At 36.0% G+C, this 15,818-nt stretch overlaps 1 protein-coding gene across 2 annotated transcripts in view; it reads left to right on the top strand.

The window, feature by feature from the left end:
• Positions 1-15,818, top strand: part of MARCHF1 (membrane associated ring-CH-type finger 1) — an 834,037-nt gene that overhangs the window by 259,765 nt on the left and 558,454 nt on the right. For both annotated transcript variants that reach the window (XM_063705629.1, XM_055385742.2), the window contains exon 2: positions 1,632-1,706. The gene's annotated coding sequence lies outside the window, so the exon portion shown is untranslated. The remainder of the gene's footprint in view (positions 1-1,631; positions 1,707-15,818) is intronic.

Genomic DNA, 15,818 nt, shown 5'->3' with positions numbered 1-15,818 from the left:
CTCTTTCATCCAACCAATAACAACATATGTTTGGAGTTTCTTGTTCCTATTTGTTTTCATTATGCTAATGCACCCAATGATATTTCATAATACCTTGTATTTGGAACTTGGATTTTAATATACCAATTTCATTAAACTACATAATATGTAAAAATAAAGTCCATTGAAATAGAGAATGTTCCAAGTTATTCAACTTAAATAAGCAAAACTGCAGGTAGCCACAGTTAAAGCTGGAAGACAGTGGCCTCACTATCCTGAGCCAAGGAAAGATATCATTCTTTAATTTGTCAAATTTATTTGCAATTGTTTAATGGGTATTTGATCGGTAATATCTTATTTTCAGAATTTGAAAATACATAATTTATTTAAAAATTGTAATACATAATTTATTAAAAAACAGTGAAAGTGGAAATAATAACAATGACCTATTTTAAAAATTGTGTTGATAAACATTTAAAAATTAATGGAAATTTTCATGGTTCTATGCAATGTATTCTTTTCTTGTAGAAATATTTTGTTTTTGTTGTTTCTCTAACTGATCTGATTTTTCATTTGTTGTATATAGTGTGAATTTAGTTTTCTCACCTTATGTGGTTACAATGTGTTCCCAGTGTCAGCGGTTGACTTTTATATATCAACTTATTAATTCTATAAGCAAACTCATTTTATATAACTATTATACAGTTTCTGCTTTAGCTCTATATACATTGACTTCATAAACAGATACAACTCTGATATGAAAATGTCACGTTTTCTCTGCAACTACAGTGCTACTGTATACATTCTTTGAAAAAATGATCAATAATATCCCCTATTACTTTAGTTTGTTAAGATACTTTCTTGTGATCATTCTACATGCAGAAAAAGAATATGGAGAGATTATAAGATATGGATGCCAGCTCATTATACACACAATTGTATCCTTAGCCCTTTCAACTAAACAAAGGCAATTTAGTATTGTAGCCATGTATGTCTTCTATTGAGTGGATCCTAAAACAAGAGATAAAATAGTTGGTGTTGTTTTATACAAAGGGATAATAGAGGTAGTGAAGTACATGGCTTGTGGATATTTCCTCCTGATGTGCTGCTTAGATTACATAAGGATCCAAAAGTGAAGCTGTTGCTTATCCTTCAATCACCACATCCTTTTACTCATCCTCATTATGTTCAAAACTTTGAGGCGAATTCAGACTGTATTTTTATCAAACAACTAGATCAAATTGAAACCAGATATTCTAGTTTGACTTTTAAAATTTTGCCTCTGTCTTTGGAGAGGTTCCTGAGTGTCTTACATTGTTTGGCAGCACATAAATGGCTCAAATAACCCTTCTTATCTTATACCAGAAGAGATTATTTTGAAATTCTCTATTAGAAAATAAAACTTCAGTTTATTTCTTATTATGAAATATGTAGATATTTTGCAACCATACAGAAATTTATATAAATTATTTCACATGATCTGAATATTGGCAGAAATGAAATTAATAACAGTATTATATTATATTTTAAAGACTACTTACATAGGCCCAAAATTTCTACAACATTTGTGTGGTCTTTCCATTATACAAACCGTAGTTTCCTTATGGTCATTTTTAAGCTTGACCTTAATATTAATTTAATTTTCGTTTCAGGAAATGTACCCCAAAAGAACTCTGAGAGAATATACTCAACTGTCCTGCTGTGATTAAACAAGACTGCTGTATTTTGTAAGTTCATCTATTTTTATCTTTATTCTTTAAATAAAGAAGACTTTCCACGGCAGAAAATCCCTTTTCTCATTTGGAATTAGAGTTTAATTTTGTTTTAATGGAAGGCTTAATTGATTTTATTTTTTTCAAACTTTGTTTTGCCTTAATTTTATTCAGTCTCAATGAATAATGAAAAGGCATTTCTTTCTTAGATTAACTCTGTTTCCTTGTATCTATTGGGCAATATTTTAACAACTTGTGATAAGAATCTTATTATTTGGTAAAAGGGCAGTGCTATCAGTAATGCTGGCTTGACCTTGGCAAATATATTGGTAATTATAGTACCTCTGTTTCAGTGAACAAATACATTTGATTTTACCTGTGGAAACTGGCTTTATGAAGGTAGCTAAATACTGACCATCTTTAGGATACAGAGTAATTTTATCTTGTTACTAATACTTGGATTATACATTCAAGGATTATCATATTCATCATGATGAGATATGCACTATATGAGTTTGATATATTAGGATATAACATTTATTTTGCTCTATATGATTTAGATGGATTAGAACATAACACTTATTTATTTCACATGACCCAGAGCAACCAAAGGCTATTGTGTAGAAAATCAAGAATGACATTAAATTGAATGTTTCCTGAACCTTCAAATTTATGATCCTTCTCAGTATCTCAAAGTTGAAATTTTGCTATGTCAGTTTCTGAAACGCAATATAAAGCAAATGGATTTTCCCCTCCTTTACAAACTGCTTTCTGATATTGAGATAAAATAGTCCCTTTGCCCATAAGTAGTTTCCTATGACAGACACAGTAGGTTAAGAGAATGTAATATAGGTCATTTATTTTGACACTTGCAGCTTTTTTTTTTTTGGCTTTTCATTGAAGCAGACTTTTTTTCACAAGAGAAAAAAAATATGATTGTATCGCCTCATAGTAAATGAATGGAGGGATCGACTAGATGAAAAAAAGGATCTAAATTTCTGAATTTAGTGGCATAATAGTCATTACAAGTGCCCTTCATCAGAGTATTTTTATTACCCCAGTATTTTGAACAACTTAAGTGCTGAGTATGGTAACATAAAGAACACACTTAAGAGTTAGAATAGATTTTAGAAATTTTTCCAGTAATTCTAAGGGCATAAATTAGTTCAAAAAAATCTTGAAATTGGCGAAGAATCGCATAAAAAGGGGAAACTTTGGAAAGACAAATTTTAACATATATTGTGAAGCAGAAATAAAGATTATATAAGAGATTTACAAAAAATAATTATCTTAAACTTAAAGGGTGCCCCAGTGGTTTCATTTTGTTTCAAATTCTATCCATTTACATTATTATTTTTCCCCAAGGAAATAATCGAGTTTTTCCCCTAAAAAAACCTCATTTAATAAGAATCAATTCTCAATTTGTTAAATAAGTAATCATTTAGCTACCTGTGTGTGTGTGTGTGTGTGTGTGTGTGTGTGTGTGTGTGTGTGTGTGTATCTCCAATTCCAATGGGTTTTTTAAAATTTTCAAATAACAACAACATTAAAACTTAAAAATTTTACATTAATAGGAAACTTCTGTTGAATGTTTCCATATATCAGCTCCTAAGTGTGAACAATGGCAAAGAGATTTGGTGTTGCATATGACCTGTGCAGTTCTATCAGTGGTGAATTAACATTTTCTTTTTTTTTCTTTTTTTTTTTTTTACTTTTATTTTAGGTTCAGGGGTATGTGTGAAGGTTTGTCACATAGGTAAACTCTTGTTCCGGGGGTTTGTTGTATAGATCATTAGGATTTCACAACAAGTCTGTTTCCTCTTTGCTACATTCACTCTCTACAGGTCTGAGAAACCCAAGTTGGGTATCATGTAGGAGTTATTAGAGCTTAGATTAGTAAAATCCAGGAACGATTTTTAAAAGTTAAGAAGAAATGTTACCTTGCTTTGGTCACGTGCTTCTTGATTACTCTGAATGCTTGTGGTTGAGTCAGCTAATGAAGAATCTGGAATATGTGGGAAAGGTGCAAGGAGAAATAAAAATTATGATGAAGAATTCTCAGTAATCATGTCTCTGATAAAAAATTAAGGAAATAGAATACTTGCATTTGAAAAAGAAGACATAGTGACATAATTATTCTTCTTCATGTACTGTATATGAAGAGATCTTATAGAAAAGGTGGCCAATTCTTTGTTTTGTAATGATTTTTTAAAAAGTATAATAAACCTGGGCTGTTATTAGTGTAGATTTTCAAGCTGTGAGAGTTTTTAAGCACAGAAATAACTGAAGATAGCACTTTGAAAATCCCTTCTTTTGAGAGACCTTCAAAGTAAAACAGATCTTATCTTGGACTGTCTGGGGGACGAAAGTGCTCATTAATCCAACATGAAATCTTTTAAACCTAGGATTATATGATCATAAATTAGTTACTATTTTACATTCTGTAAATAGGTCATTAGCTTTATCACTTCAATCAACAGTGGCTTTGCTTTTCTGGAACCATACAGAGGAGAGAGTAACTGGTTTCACAAAGCATCTCACGCTCAACAATGGTCCCAGTCGAATAATTGTCCAGTTTTCAATGGAGAATTAGTACAGTTCTCTCTAAAGGTTTAAGAGATGATTAAAATAGACCCCTTGCTTTTGGAATGGGAATTGCCCTGGGAGCTGAACTAATTTCCTCTGGTTATAATAGATTTAAACAAATGTTTTAATAAGCACTTTTAAAAATCACAGCTATCTTATGCTGCCCACTATTGCCATTCTCTTAAGAGAGGATTATGCTTCATAAGGTAATACCTATAAAAAGAGACTATTTTTCTTGTATTTTAAATTAGCAATTTTAGCTTAGAAATAACTCTACTTTCTGGTTATAATGCTAGTTATTTTATAGACTTTCTTTTTCCAGAAACTTTGTAGAGATAAAATTAACATTATATTTTTCCAAGTTTTTTTTTAATTTAAGAAATTCAATCAAATGAATATTTCTGCCAAAAACTGTGAGGAATAGAAGTGCCAAATATGAACACTGCTTCTAAATTGCTATAATCTCATTGTGGAGAAAATTCATTTATATAAAAATTAAATGTGGGATTCCAGTTAGTTATAAGTGCAGACTATGTTATAACTCTTTGCTCTTTCACAACACCTTAAACTGATCTTTTGCATGTCATGTGTGTATTCAAAGGGATGTAGAAAAAAACAATGAATGAATGAATGAATGAATTCTGCAGTCATTCAGAGAATAATGTAATTAAATTTTGAACACAAAATACAGGTAAAACTTAGTAAAAAATCGTTATTACAGATAGAATAAAGTAAAAACAGCAGGCTTGACTTAGGAACTTACTTAGTATATAATGTTACATATATGCTTTAAAGGTATTGAAATCCTCATCAGAGAGAATTTTATTAATAGTGGGGAGCAAAGCTAAGGAGATAAGGTTGCTTTAAGCCACAAAAGGTCTTGATTCCATGTTAGGCAGCCTATACTTTGTTCAGGGATAGTCACAAGAGACAGTTCAATGAAATGCTATTCTATCACTTTCTGATAAATTGATATAAGAGAAAAAAAGGTAAGACAAATCAAAGATTATGTCAAATTTCAGACTCTGAATAACTGGAAAGACATGTAGTGAACTGATGAATGGAAATATAAAACTTAAGAAAGAGGATGGAGGAGGTGGAGGGGGGTAGTTTATGTGAATGATTCATGGAGTGAGATTTTCCAATTTTTGAAATATCCTGAACTTATTTTCCAAGGCTTCCCTTTTTCCAACTTTTAATCTCAAACCTATTCTCCTTTTTTGTATTATTGACATTTTGATAGTAAAATAAATAGTTCATTTGTATTCTTTTTCATTTTATACTGTTACTGCACTTCTAGATTATCTAAAAGTGAATTTTTAAGTGAGTAAACACTTACTCACTTAAATGTTGAGAGAAATAGAAATTAATGTCTCAGGCCAGGCATGGTGGCTCATGCCTATAATCCCAGAACTTTGAGGGGCAGAAGTGGGTGGATTACTTGAGCCCAGCAGTTCCATACCAGACTGGGCAACATGGTGAAACCCTGTTTCTACTAAAAACACAAAAATAAGCAGAGCGTGGTGATACTTGCCTGTAGTTTCAGCTGCTTGGGATGCTGAGTGGGGAGAGGACTGCTTGAGCCCAAGAGGCAGAGTTTGCAGTGAGACAGGATTACACCACTGCACTCTAATCTGAACAACAGAGTGAGATTCTGTCTTAAAAGTTAATAAGAAAAGAAATTAATATCCCCTAACCTATTTTAGATCTATTTTACCATTATGTCTTTTCAATATATCATTATATGTGTTTAATGTTGTTAAATATTATCCAATTTAAAAATTGTGATGATAAGAAAAATGTATACTGTGAGTCAAAAACCACTGATATATGACAAATGGCACTAACTAGGGAAGTACAAAATTAGATAATTTTTTTATCAAAATAAAACGTGTTGGAGAGAGTTATAGCATTTTAGCACATAGCTCTGTATTTGTTATACTCTCCTTGTCTAAAAGAAAGGATAGCAGTTCATCAAGAGAAATATATTTCTCCTTTAGGTTTTATGAAGATGCTGATGCATTTAAACAACATAATAGCCTGTATCCTCAATACGACTTTGTAAACTATAGCAAAGATCTTCTGCATATGGTTGTTTCTTGTATCAGCCTTTGATAGATACCTTGGACAAAATTTCAATGCAATTACTCCAGGAACCAAAGTGATTATGACAGCATTCTGATTATCTGGAAACACAGGGAAAAAGTCTGAAGAGTCTTAAGGAGTAAATGGTTGGCAGCTTATTCCTTTTTTTTTTTTTTTTTGATTTTTTTTTTTTCTTATACTTTAAGTTTTAGGGTACATGTGCACATTGTGCAGGTTAGTTACATATGTATACATGTGCGATGCTGGTGCACTGCACCCACTAACTCGTCATCTAGCATTAGGTATATCTCCCGATGTTATCCCTCCCCCCTCCCCCCACCCCACCACAGTCCCCAGAGTGTGATATTCCCCTTCCTGTGTCCATGTGATCTCATTGTTCAATTCCCACCTATGAGTGAGAATATGCGGTGTTTGGTTTTTTGTTCTTGTGATAGTTTACTGAGAATGATGATTTCCAGTTTCATCCATGTCCCTACAAAGGACATGAACTCATCATTTTTTATGGCTGCATAGTATTCCATGGTGTATATGTGCCACATTTTCTTAATCCAGTCTATCATTGTTGGACATTTGGGTTGGTTCCAAGTCTTTGCTATTGTGAATAATGCCGCAATAAACATACGTGTGCATGTGTCTTTATAGCAGCATGATTTATAGTCCTTTGGGTATATACCCAGTAATGGGATGGCTGGGTCAAATGGTATTTCCAGTTCTAGATCCCTGAGGAATCGCCACACTGACTTCCACAATGGTTGAACTAGTTTACAGTCCCACCAACAGTGTAAAAGTGTTCCTATTTCTCCACATCCTCTCCAGCACCTGTTGTTTCCTGACTTCTTAATGATCGCCATTCTAACTGGTGTGAGATGGTATCTCATTGTGGTTTTGATTTGCATTTCTCTGATGGCCAGTGATGATGAGCATTTTTTCATGTGTTTTTTGGCTGCATAAATGTCTTCTTTTGAGAAGTGTCTGTTCATGTCCTTTGCCCACTTTTTGATGGGGTTGTTTGTTTTTTTCTTGTAAATTTGTTTGAGTTCATTGCAGATTCTGGATATTAGCCCTTTGTCAGATGAGTAGGTTGCGAAAATTTTCTCCCATTTTGTAGGTTGCCTGTTCACTCTGATGGTAGTTTCTTTTGCTGTGCAGAAGCTCTTTAGTTTAATTAGATCCCATTTGTCAATTTTGTCTTTTGTTGCCATTGTTTTTGGTGTTTTAGACACAAAGTCCTTGCCCATGCCTATGTCCTGAATGGTAAAGCCTAGATTTTCTTCTAGGGTTTTTATGGTTTTAGGTCTAACGTTTAAGTCTTTAATCCATCTTGAATTGATTTTTGTATAAGGTGTAAGGAAGGGATCCAGTTTCAGCTTTCTACATATGGCTAGCCAGTTTTCCCAGCACCATTTATTAAATAGGGAATCCTTTCCCCATTGCTTGTTTTTCTCAGGTTTGTCAAAGATCAGATAGTTGTAGATATGCGGCGTTATTTCTGAGGGCTCTGTTCTGTTCCATTGATCTATATCTCTGTTTTGGTACCAGTACCGTGCTGTTTTGTTACTGTAGCCTTGTAGTATAGTTTGAAGTCAGGTAGTGTGATGCCTCCAGCTTTGTTCTTTTGGCTCAGGATTGACTTGGCGATGCAGGCTCTTTTTTGGTTCCATATGAACTTTAAAGTAGTTTTTTCCAATTCTGTGAAGAAAGTCATTGGTAGCTTGATGGGGATGGCATTGAATCTGTAAATGACCTTGGGCAGTATGGCCATTTTCACGATATTGATTCTTCCTACCCATGAGCATTGAATGTTCTTCCATGTGTTCGTATCCTCTTTTATTTCCTTGAGCAGTGGTTTGTAGTTCTCCTTGAAGAGGTCCTTCACATCCCTTGTAAGTTGGATTCCTAGGTATTTTATTCTCTTTGAAGCAATTGTGAATGGGAGTTCACTCATGATTTGGCTCTCTGGTTTGTCTGTTGTTGGTGTATAAGAATGCTTGTGATTTTTGTACATTGATTTTGTATCCTGAGACTTTGCTGAAGTTGCTTATCAGCTTAAGGCGATTTTGGGCTGAGACAATGGGGTTTTCTAGATATACAATCATGTCATCTGCAAACAGGGACAATTTGACTTCCTCTTTTCCTAATTGAATACCCTTTATTTCCTTCTCCTGCCTAATTGCCCTGGCCAGAACTTCCAACACTATGTTGAATAGGAGTGGTGAGAGAGGGCATCCCTGTCTTGTGCCAGTTTTCAAAGGGAATGCTTCCAGTTTTTGCCCATTCAGTATGATATTGGCTGTGGGTTTCTCATAGATAGCTCTTATTATTTTGAAATACGTCCCATCAATACCTAATTTATTGAGAGTTTTTAGCATGAAGGGTTGTTGAATTTTGTCAAAGGCTTTTTCTGCATCTATTGAGAGAATCATGTGGTTTTTGTCTTTGGTTCTGTTTATATGCTGGATTACATTTATTGATTTGCGTATATTGAACTAGCCTTGCATCCCAGGGATGAAGCCCACTTGATCATGGTGGATAAGCTTTTTGATGTGCTGCTGGATTTGGTTTGCCAGGATTTTATTGAGGATTTTTGCATCAATGTTCATCAAGGATATTGGTCTAAAATTCTCTTTTTTGGTTGTGTCTCTGCCCGGCTTTGGTATCAGAATGATGCTGGCCTCATAAAATGAGTTAGGGAGGATTCCCTCTTTTTCTATTGATTGGAATAGTTTCAGAAGGAATGGTACCAGTTCCTCCTTGTACCTCTGGTAGAATTCGGCTGTGAATCCATCTGGTCCTGGACTCTTTTTGGTTGGTAAGCTATTGATTATTGCCACAATTTCAGATCCTGTTATTGGTCTATTCAGAGATTCAACTTCTTCCTGATTTAGTCTTGGGAGAGTGTATGTGTCCAGGAATTTATCCATTTCTTCTAGATTTTCTGGTTTATTTGCGTAGAGGTGTTTGTAGTATTCCCTGATGGTAGTTTGTATTTCTGTGGGATCAGTGGTGATATCCCCTTTATCATTTTTTATTGCGTCTATTTGATTCTTCTCTCTTTTCTTCTTTATTAGTCTTGCTAGGGGTCTATCAATTTTGTTGATCCTTTCAAAAAAACAGTTCCTGGATTCATTAATTTTTTGAAGGGTTTTTTGTGTCTCTATTTCCTTCAGTTCTGCTCTGATGTTAGTTATTTGTTGCCTTCTGCTAGCTTTTGAATGTGTTTGCTCTTGCTTTTCTAGTTCTTTTAATTGTGATGTTAGGGTGTCAATTTTGGATCTTTCCTGCTTTCTCTTGTGGGCATTTAGTGCTATAAATTTCCCTCTACACACTGCTTTGAATGCGTCCCAGAGATTCTGGTATGTTGTATCTTTGTTCTCGTTGGTTTCAAAGAACATCTTTATTTCTGCCTTCATTTCATTATGTACCCAGTAGTCATTCAGGAGCAGGTTGTTCAGTTCCCATGTAGTTGAGCAGTTTTGAGTGAGATTCTTAATCCTGAGTTCTAGTTTGATTGCACTGTGGTCTGAGAGACAGTTTGTTATAATTTCTGTTCTTTTACATTTGCTGAGGAGAGCTTTACTTCCAAGTATGTGGTCAATTTCGGAATAGGTGTGGTGTGGTGCTGAAAAAAATGTATATTCTGTTGATTTGGGGTGGAGAGTTCTGTAGATGTCTATTAGGTCCACCTGGTGCAGAGCTCAGTTCAATTCCTGGGTATCCTTTTGACTTTCTGTCTCGTTGATCTGTCTAATGTCGACAGTGGGGTGTTAAAGTCTCCCATTATTAATGTGTGGGAGTCTAAGTCTCGTTGTAGGTCACTCAGGACTTGCTTTATGAATCTGGGTGCTCCTGTATTGGGTGCATATATATTTAGGATAGTTAGCTCTTCTTGTTGAATTGATCCCTTTACCATTATGTAATGGCCTTCTTTGTCTCTTTTGATCTTTGTTGGTTTAAAGTCTGTTTTATCAGAGAGTAGGTTTGCAACCCCTGCCTTTTTTTGTTTTCCATTGGCTTGGTAGATCTTCCTCCATCCTTTTATTTTGAGCCTATGTGTGTCTCTGCACGTGAGATGGGTTTCCTGAATACAGCACACTGATGGGTCTTGACTCTTTATCCAATTTGCCAGTCTGTGTCTTTTAATTGGAGCATTTAGTCCATTGACATTTAAAGTTAATATTGTTATGTGTGAATTTGATCCTGTCATTATGATGTTAGCTGGTTATTTTGCTCGTTAGTTGATGCAGTTTCTTCCTAGTCTCGATGGTCTTTACATTTTGGCATGATTTTGCAGTGGCTGGTACCGGTTGTTCCTTTCCATGTTTAGTGCTTCCTTCAGGAGCTCTTGTAAGGCAGGCCTGGTGGTGACAAAATCTCTCAGCATTTGCTTGTCTGTAAAGGATTTTATTTCTCCTTCACTTATGAAGCTTAGTTTGGCTGGATATGAAATTCTGGGTTGAAAATTCTTTTCTTTAAGAATGTTGAATATTGGCCCCCACTCTCTTCTGGCTTGTAGGGTTTCTGCCAAGAGATCCGCTGTTAGTCTGATGGGCTTCCCTTTGAGGGTAACCCTACCTTTCTCTCTGGCTGCCCTTAACATTTTTTCCTTCATTTCAACTTTGGTGAATCTGACAATTATGTGTCTTGGAGTTGCTCTTCTCGAGGAGTATCTTTGTGGCGTTCTCTGTATTTCCTGAATCTGAACGTTGGCCTGCCTTGCTAGATTGGGGAAGTTCTCCTGGATAATATCCTGCAGAGTGTTTTCCAACTTGGTTCCATTCTCCCCATCACTTTCAGATACAGCAATCAGACGTAGATTTGGTCTTTTCACATAGTCCCATATTTCTTGGAGGCTTTGCTCATTTCTTTTTATTCTTTTTTCTCTAAACTTCCCTTCTCGCTTCATTTCATTCATTTCATCTTCCATTGCTGATACCCTTTCTTCCAGTTGATCGCATCGGCTCCTGAGGCTTCTGCATTCTTCACGTAGTTCTCGAGCCTTGGTTTTCAGCTCCATCAGCTCCTTTAAGCACTTCTCTGTATTGGTTATTCTAGTTATACATTCTTCTAAATTTTTTTCAAAGTTTTCAACTTCTTTGCCTTTGGTTTGAATGTCCTCCCGTAGCTCAGAGTAATTTGATCCTCTGAAGCCTTCTTCTCTCAGCTCATCAAAGTCATTCTCCATCCAGCTTTGTTCCATTGCTGGTGAGGAGCTGCATTCCTTTGGAGGAGGAGAGGCGCTCTGATTTTTAGAGTTTCCAGTTTTTCTGTTCTGTTTTTTCCCCATCTTTGTGGTTTTATCTACTTTTGGTCTTTGATGATGGTGATGTACAGATGGGTTTTTGGTGTGGATGTCCTTTCTGTTTGTTAGTTTTCCTTCTAACAGAGAGGACCCTCAGCTGCAGGTCTGTTGGAGTACCCTGCCGTGTGAGGTGTCAGTGTGCCCCTGCTGTGGGGTGCCTCCCATTTAGGCTGCTCGGGGGTCAGGGGTCAGGAACCCACTTGAGGAGGCAGTCTGCCTGTTCTCAGATCTCCAGCTGCGTGCTGGGAGAACCACTGCTCTCTTCAAAGCTGTCAGACAGGGACATTTAAGTCTGCAGAGGTTACTGCTGTCTTTTTGTTTGTCTGTGCCCTGCCCCCAGAGGTTGAGCCTACAGAGGCAGGCAGGCCTCCTTGAGCTGTGGTGGGATCCACCCACTTTGAGCTTCCCGGCTGCTTTGTTTACCTAAGCAAGCCTGGGCAATGGCGGGCGCCCCTCCCCCGGCCTCGCTGCCGCCTTGCAGTTTGATCTCAGACTGCCGTGCTAGCAATCAGCGAGACTCCCCGTGGGCGTAGGACCCTCCGAGCCAGGTGCGGGATATAATCTCGTGGTGCACCGTTTTTTTAAGCCAGTTGGAAAAGCGCAGTATTCTGGTGGAAGTGACCCGATTTTCCAGGTGCCGTCCGTCACCCCTTTCTTTGACTCAGAAAGGGAACTCCCTGACCCCTTGCTCTTCCCAAGTGAGGCAATGCCTCGCCCTGCTTTGGCTCGCTAACGGTGCGCGCACCCACTGACCTGCGCCCACTGTCTGGCACTCCCTAGTGAGATGAACCCGGTACCTCAGATGGAAATGCAGAAATCACCCGTCTTCTGCGTCGCTCACGCTGGGAGCTGTAGACTGGAGCTGTTCCTATTCGGCCATCTTGGCTCCTCCCCCAGCTTATTCCTTAGACAATTATCTTGACTATCAACTATCTCCAGCAGGCTTAACATAGGAGTTTTAGGGCAGACAACTCATAAATGAGGTTTTAATGAGAATGTGAAAGGCAGACATTTTTCATTCATGACTGAAAAAGCACCTCTATGCTGTAGATACCAACCATGTTGAAAACAAAGACATTTCATTGTGAAAGTTGAATGACTTTATTCATTTAGGCAACACATATTCTTATTTAGCCTGTATTGCTGGCAATTCTACTTATCACCAGAAGTTGGAAGTACCTGTGTGCAGGATTAAATTTGTTTTTGTCAGGAAGGAACTCTAAATGTTTAAATGAATGCTAAAAGGCTATCTAAAAGTTGGATATGTCTATGAGAAGATTTGGACAGGTCTTGGAGATATACCACATACTGTCAAAAGCAAAACCTTGAGTTGACTCTCTTAATGAGTTTAGATTGATCCTCTATTGTAATTAATCTGCCAGGTGAATGTGGTTTCTAAATAGATTTATGCAAAATGTACACGTTTCTCTTGCTATTGTTTTAACCTATGTTCTATACTAGGTAGTTATGAAAGTTTCATTATTTGGAATAAAGCTCTTAACACCTCTGAAGAGGAAATGCTTGCTATATAACATGAGTTTGAATGAATAAGTGTAAAAATTAGAAGTCTTTAAAAGGAAAATTCAGTTTCTTTTCAGTTAGAGAGATTCATTTATGGAATACAGATCAGTACAGAGACTATCAGTTACCAAAATGATGGAATTTTATTTATTTATTCCTTCTCATGAACTGTGGCCGTTTTCTTTGCTGATTACAAGAGATACACTTATTTCTTCTTCCTTGTTCATAATTATTATCACTTGCAACTTTTCACATCCATAATAGAAAATATAACAAAATTAAAAAGTATTAGATTCACAATTTTCACAGCTTTTAAAGGCATTTATACATATATTTTTGATATTATGACCTCAGAGAACAATATTAACAAAATTTTCTTTTGAATAATATATTTTAAAAGGTTTTTTTAAGCATGACGAAATCTCATTTGTTTTTTCCGCATAATTAACAACTCTGACTTTCATTTGTTTTAACATTCACATTAATGAATTCACCTTTTGTCCTGCTTTGAATTTGATATTGAAAAGAAGTTTTATGCTTCATTGCTTTCTAATATGCCTTAGGTAATCAGTCCTGTTAGAGTAGCTTATATAATACTTATCTGAGACAACAAGGGAGACTTTTCTAGGAAATAGAGCTTATCTCAAACTGATTTTTATTTCAATGAGGTCTTTATAAATATAATGGAGGATGTTTTGACAAAGAAATTTGTACAATTATAGAAAATGAAAAAGTATATAGACATAGTATTTTTCCACATAGCCTTAAATCTCTTTAACATTGAAAGTGCTAACATTCTAACCTGCTGTTATTAAATAAATGGAAAGAGCTCTCACAACCTTACATGGTAGTACGATTGTACATAAATATCAATCTGCTGAAATATTCTGACTTTTCCTGATTGTATCCCATTTTTGACATTCTCTCGGTCTCCTGTGGATTAAGCACCCCATACAAGTCAGACTGTTTGTTTATGCAGCTGAGAAAACCAACTTCAATCATCCTGCTAAATTTTGCAGAGATTGTGAATCAAAACATTTTGATGATAACACATACATGCATTTGACTGAGGTTCAATGATTTTCCACACAAATTCAACATTAACTATATGTGAAATAATAAATCTGCAAAAGGTAATCTTTTCTGCTTTGCAATGGTAACAAAAATTGTATGTTCTTTAGAGCCAACGGGAGAAAAATTGGACCACTTACATGGCCCTTTTCTAAATTAGCATGAGCCATTCCTCTGTGTTTTTAATCTAAAGACAAGACAGTCATGTGTCTAAATGCATTACTAGTCATGTTGGTCAGACAAGAGTTATGAATATAGATGGTCAGCCCTAACCATTGCATAAAGACAGCCAAAATAATTTTCACATCACATTCAAGGCTCCTTGATCTGAGCACATCTCTCTTCTGTGACTGAACAGATCATGAAAAGATCTTCATTCTTTCTTAAAATAGTTGGGAATACATACCAATTTATTGGTGATGCTGCTCTATCACTTTCGTTGTGACACACAAATCACGCAGAGTTTTTAAAATACCAATCCTAGAATAAGATTGAAGTGTAAGACTGAATGTCACAGCATGAAATAAGACTGAAGTACACCATGAACTCAACTAGAGTAGAATTAAACTGTCTCCTTGAATTGAATCATGACATTTTAGGGCTACTCTTCAATAATTCCTCTTGTCCTTCCAAACAAGCACTTCCTGGTGATCTTGAGTTTTTTGTTCTCTATTTCATGGTTGTCTTCCTAACATACCTGTCCTGGAACCATTAGATTTAGAAGAAGCTAAACAAATATAGTGAAGTTAACCTACATATATTTTCATAACCAGAAAATACCAGCCAACAATTACTTCAAAAATTAGAATAAACCTAGAATAAACATTAGCTAATGTCATGGCCTTATGATTATCTTATGATAATCTGAAATTTAGTTTTAGATGGGTGTGAAGTGGGAAAGAGCAAGTGGTAAGCTGAAAGCATGAGCTGAAATGAACCAAAATGGGTTGTAACTCATGTCAGCTCTCACTTATCACTGCTTTCTACCTTAATGATAAAGATATCCCATGGTAGAAGCTAGTGCCCATAATCACAGAGCTAAACACTTGTCTAGCCAGGAGAAGCTGAAGGGGTCACAGGAAATGGTGGAATAGTAGCAGGTCCAGCTTCTGTGTTCCACCATGAAGCCAGCCGGAAGATAAACTGCGATGAGTATGACCTACAAAGGCACTGGTTCACCCTGCCTAGCCTTCCAAATAAAAGGGAATATGGATGTTGCTTCACTTGTTCCCTCAAATCTCACAAAAATATGTGTGGCCCAACCTACCTAAATAATACAGGGAAGGAGATTCTGGAAAATGTAGTTGATCCTAGCCCAGCTGACCCATTACAGAGTCACCATAGTGCCATAAGTCCATTTGGAAGTCTGGTGAAGGTTATGCATTCCCTCTCAGAATGTTTGTTAATATTTTTAATACATATACTTAAATACAGAGGATTATCCAAGCAATCAATTATATTGAAACAGTGATCAAAAACATGAGAAATCAAATTTGTGCCATAGTAACAGGTAAACTTAACAAGATCTAGGCATATGTTTAATA

Source organism: Gorilla gorilla, chromosome 3 (genome assembly GCF_029281585.2).
Source record: "Gorilla gorilla gorilla isolate KB3781 chromosome 3, NHGRI_mGorGor1-v2.1_pri, whole genome shotgun sequence".
NCBI lineage: Eukaryota > Metazoa > Chordata > Mammalia > Primates > Hominidae > Gorilla > Gorilla gorilla.
The sequence above is the reverse complement of the archived record's forward strand: the minus strand, read 5'-3'. Positions and strand labels throughout refer to the sequence as shown.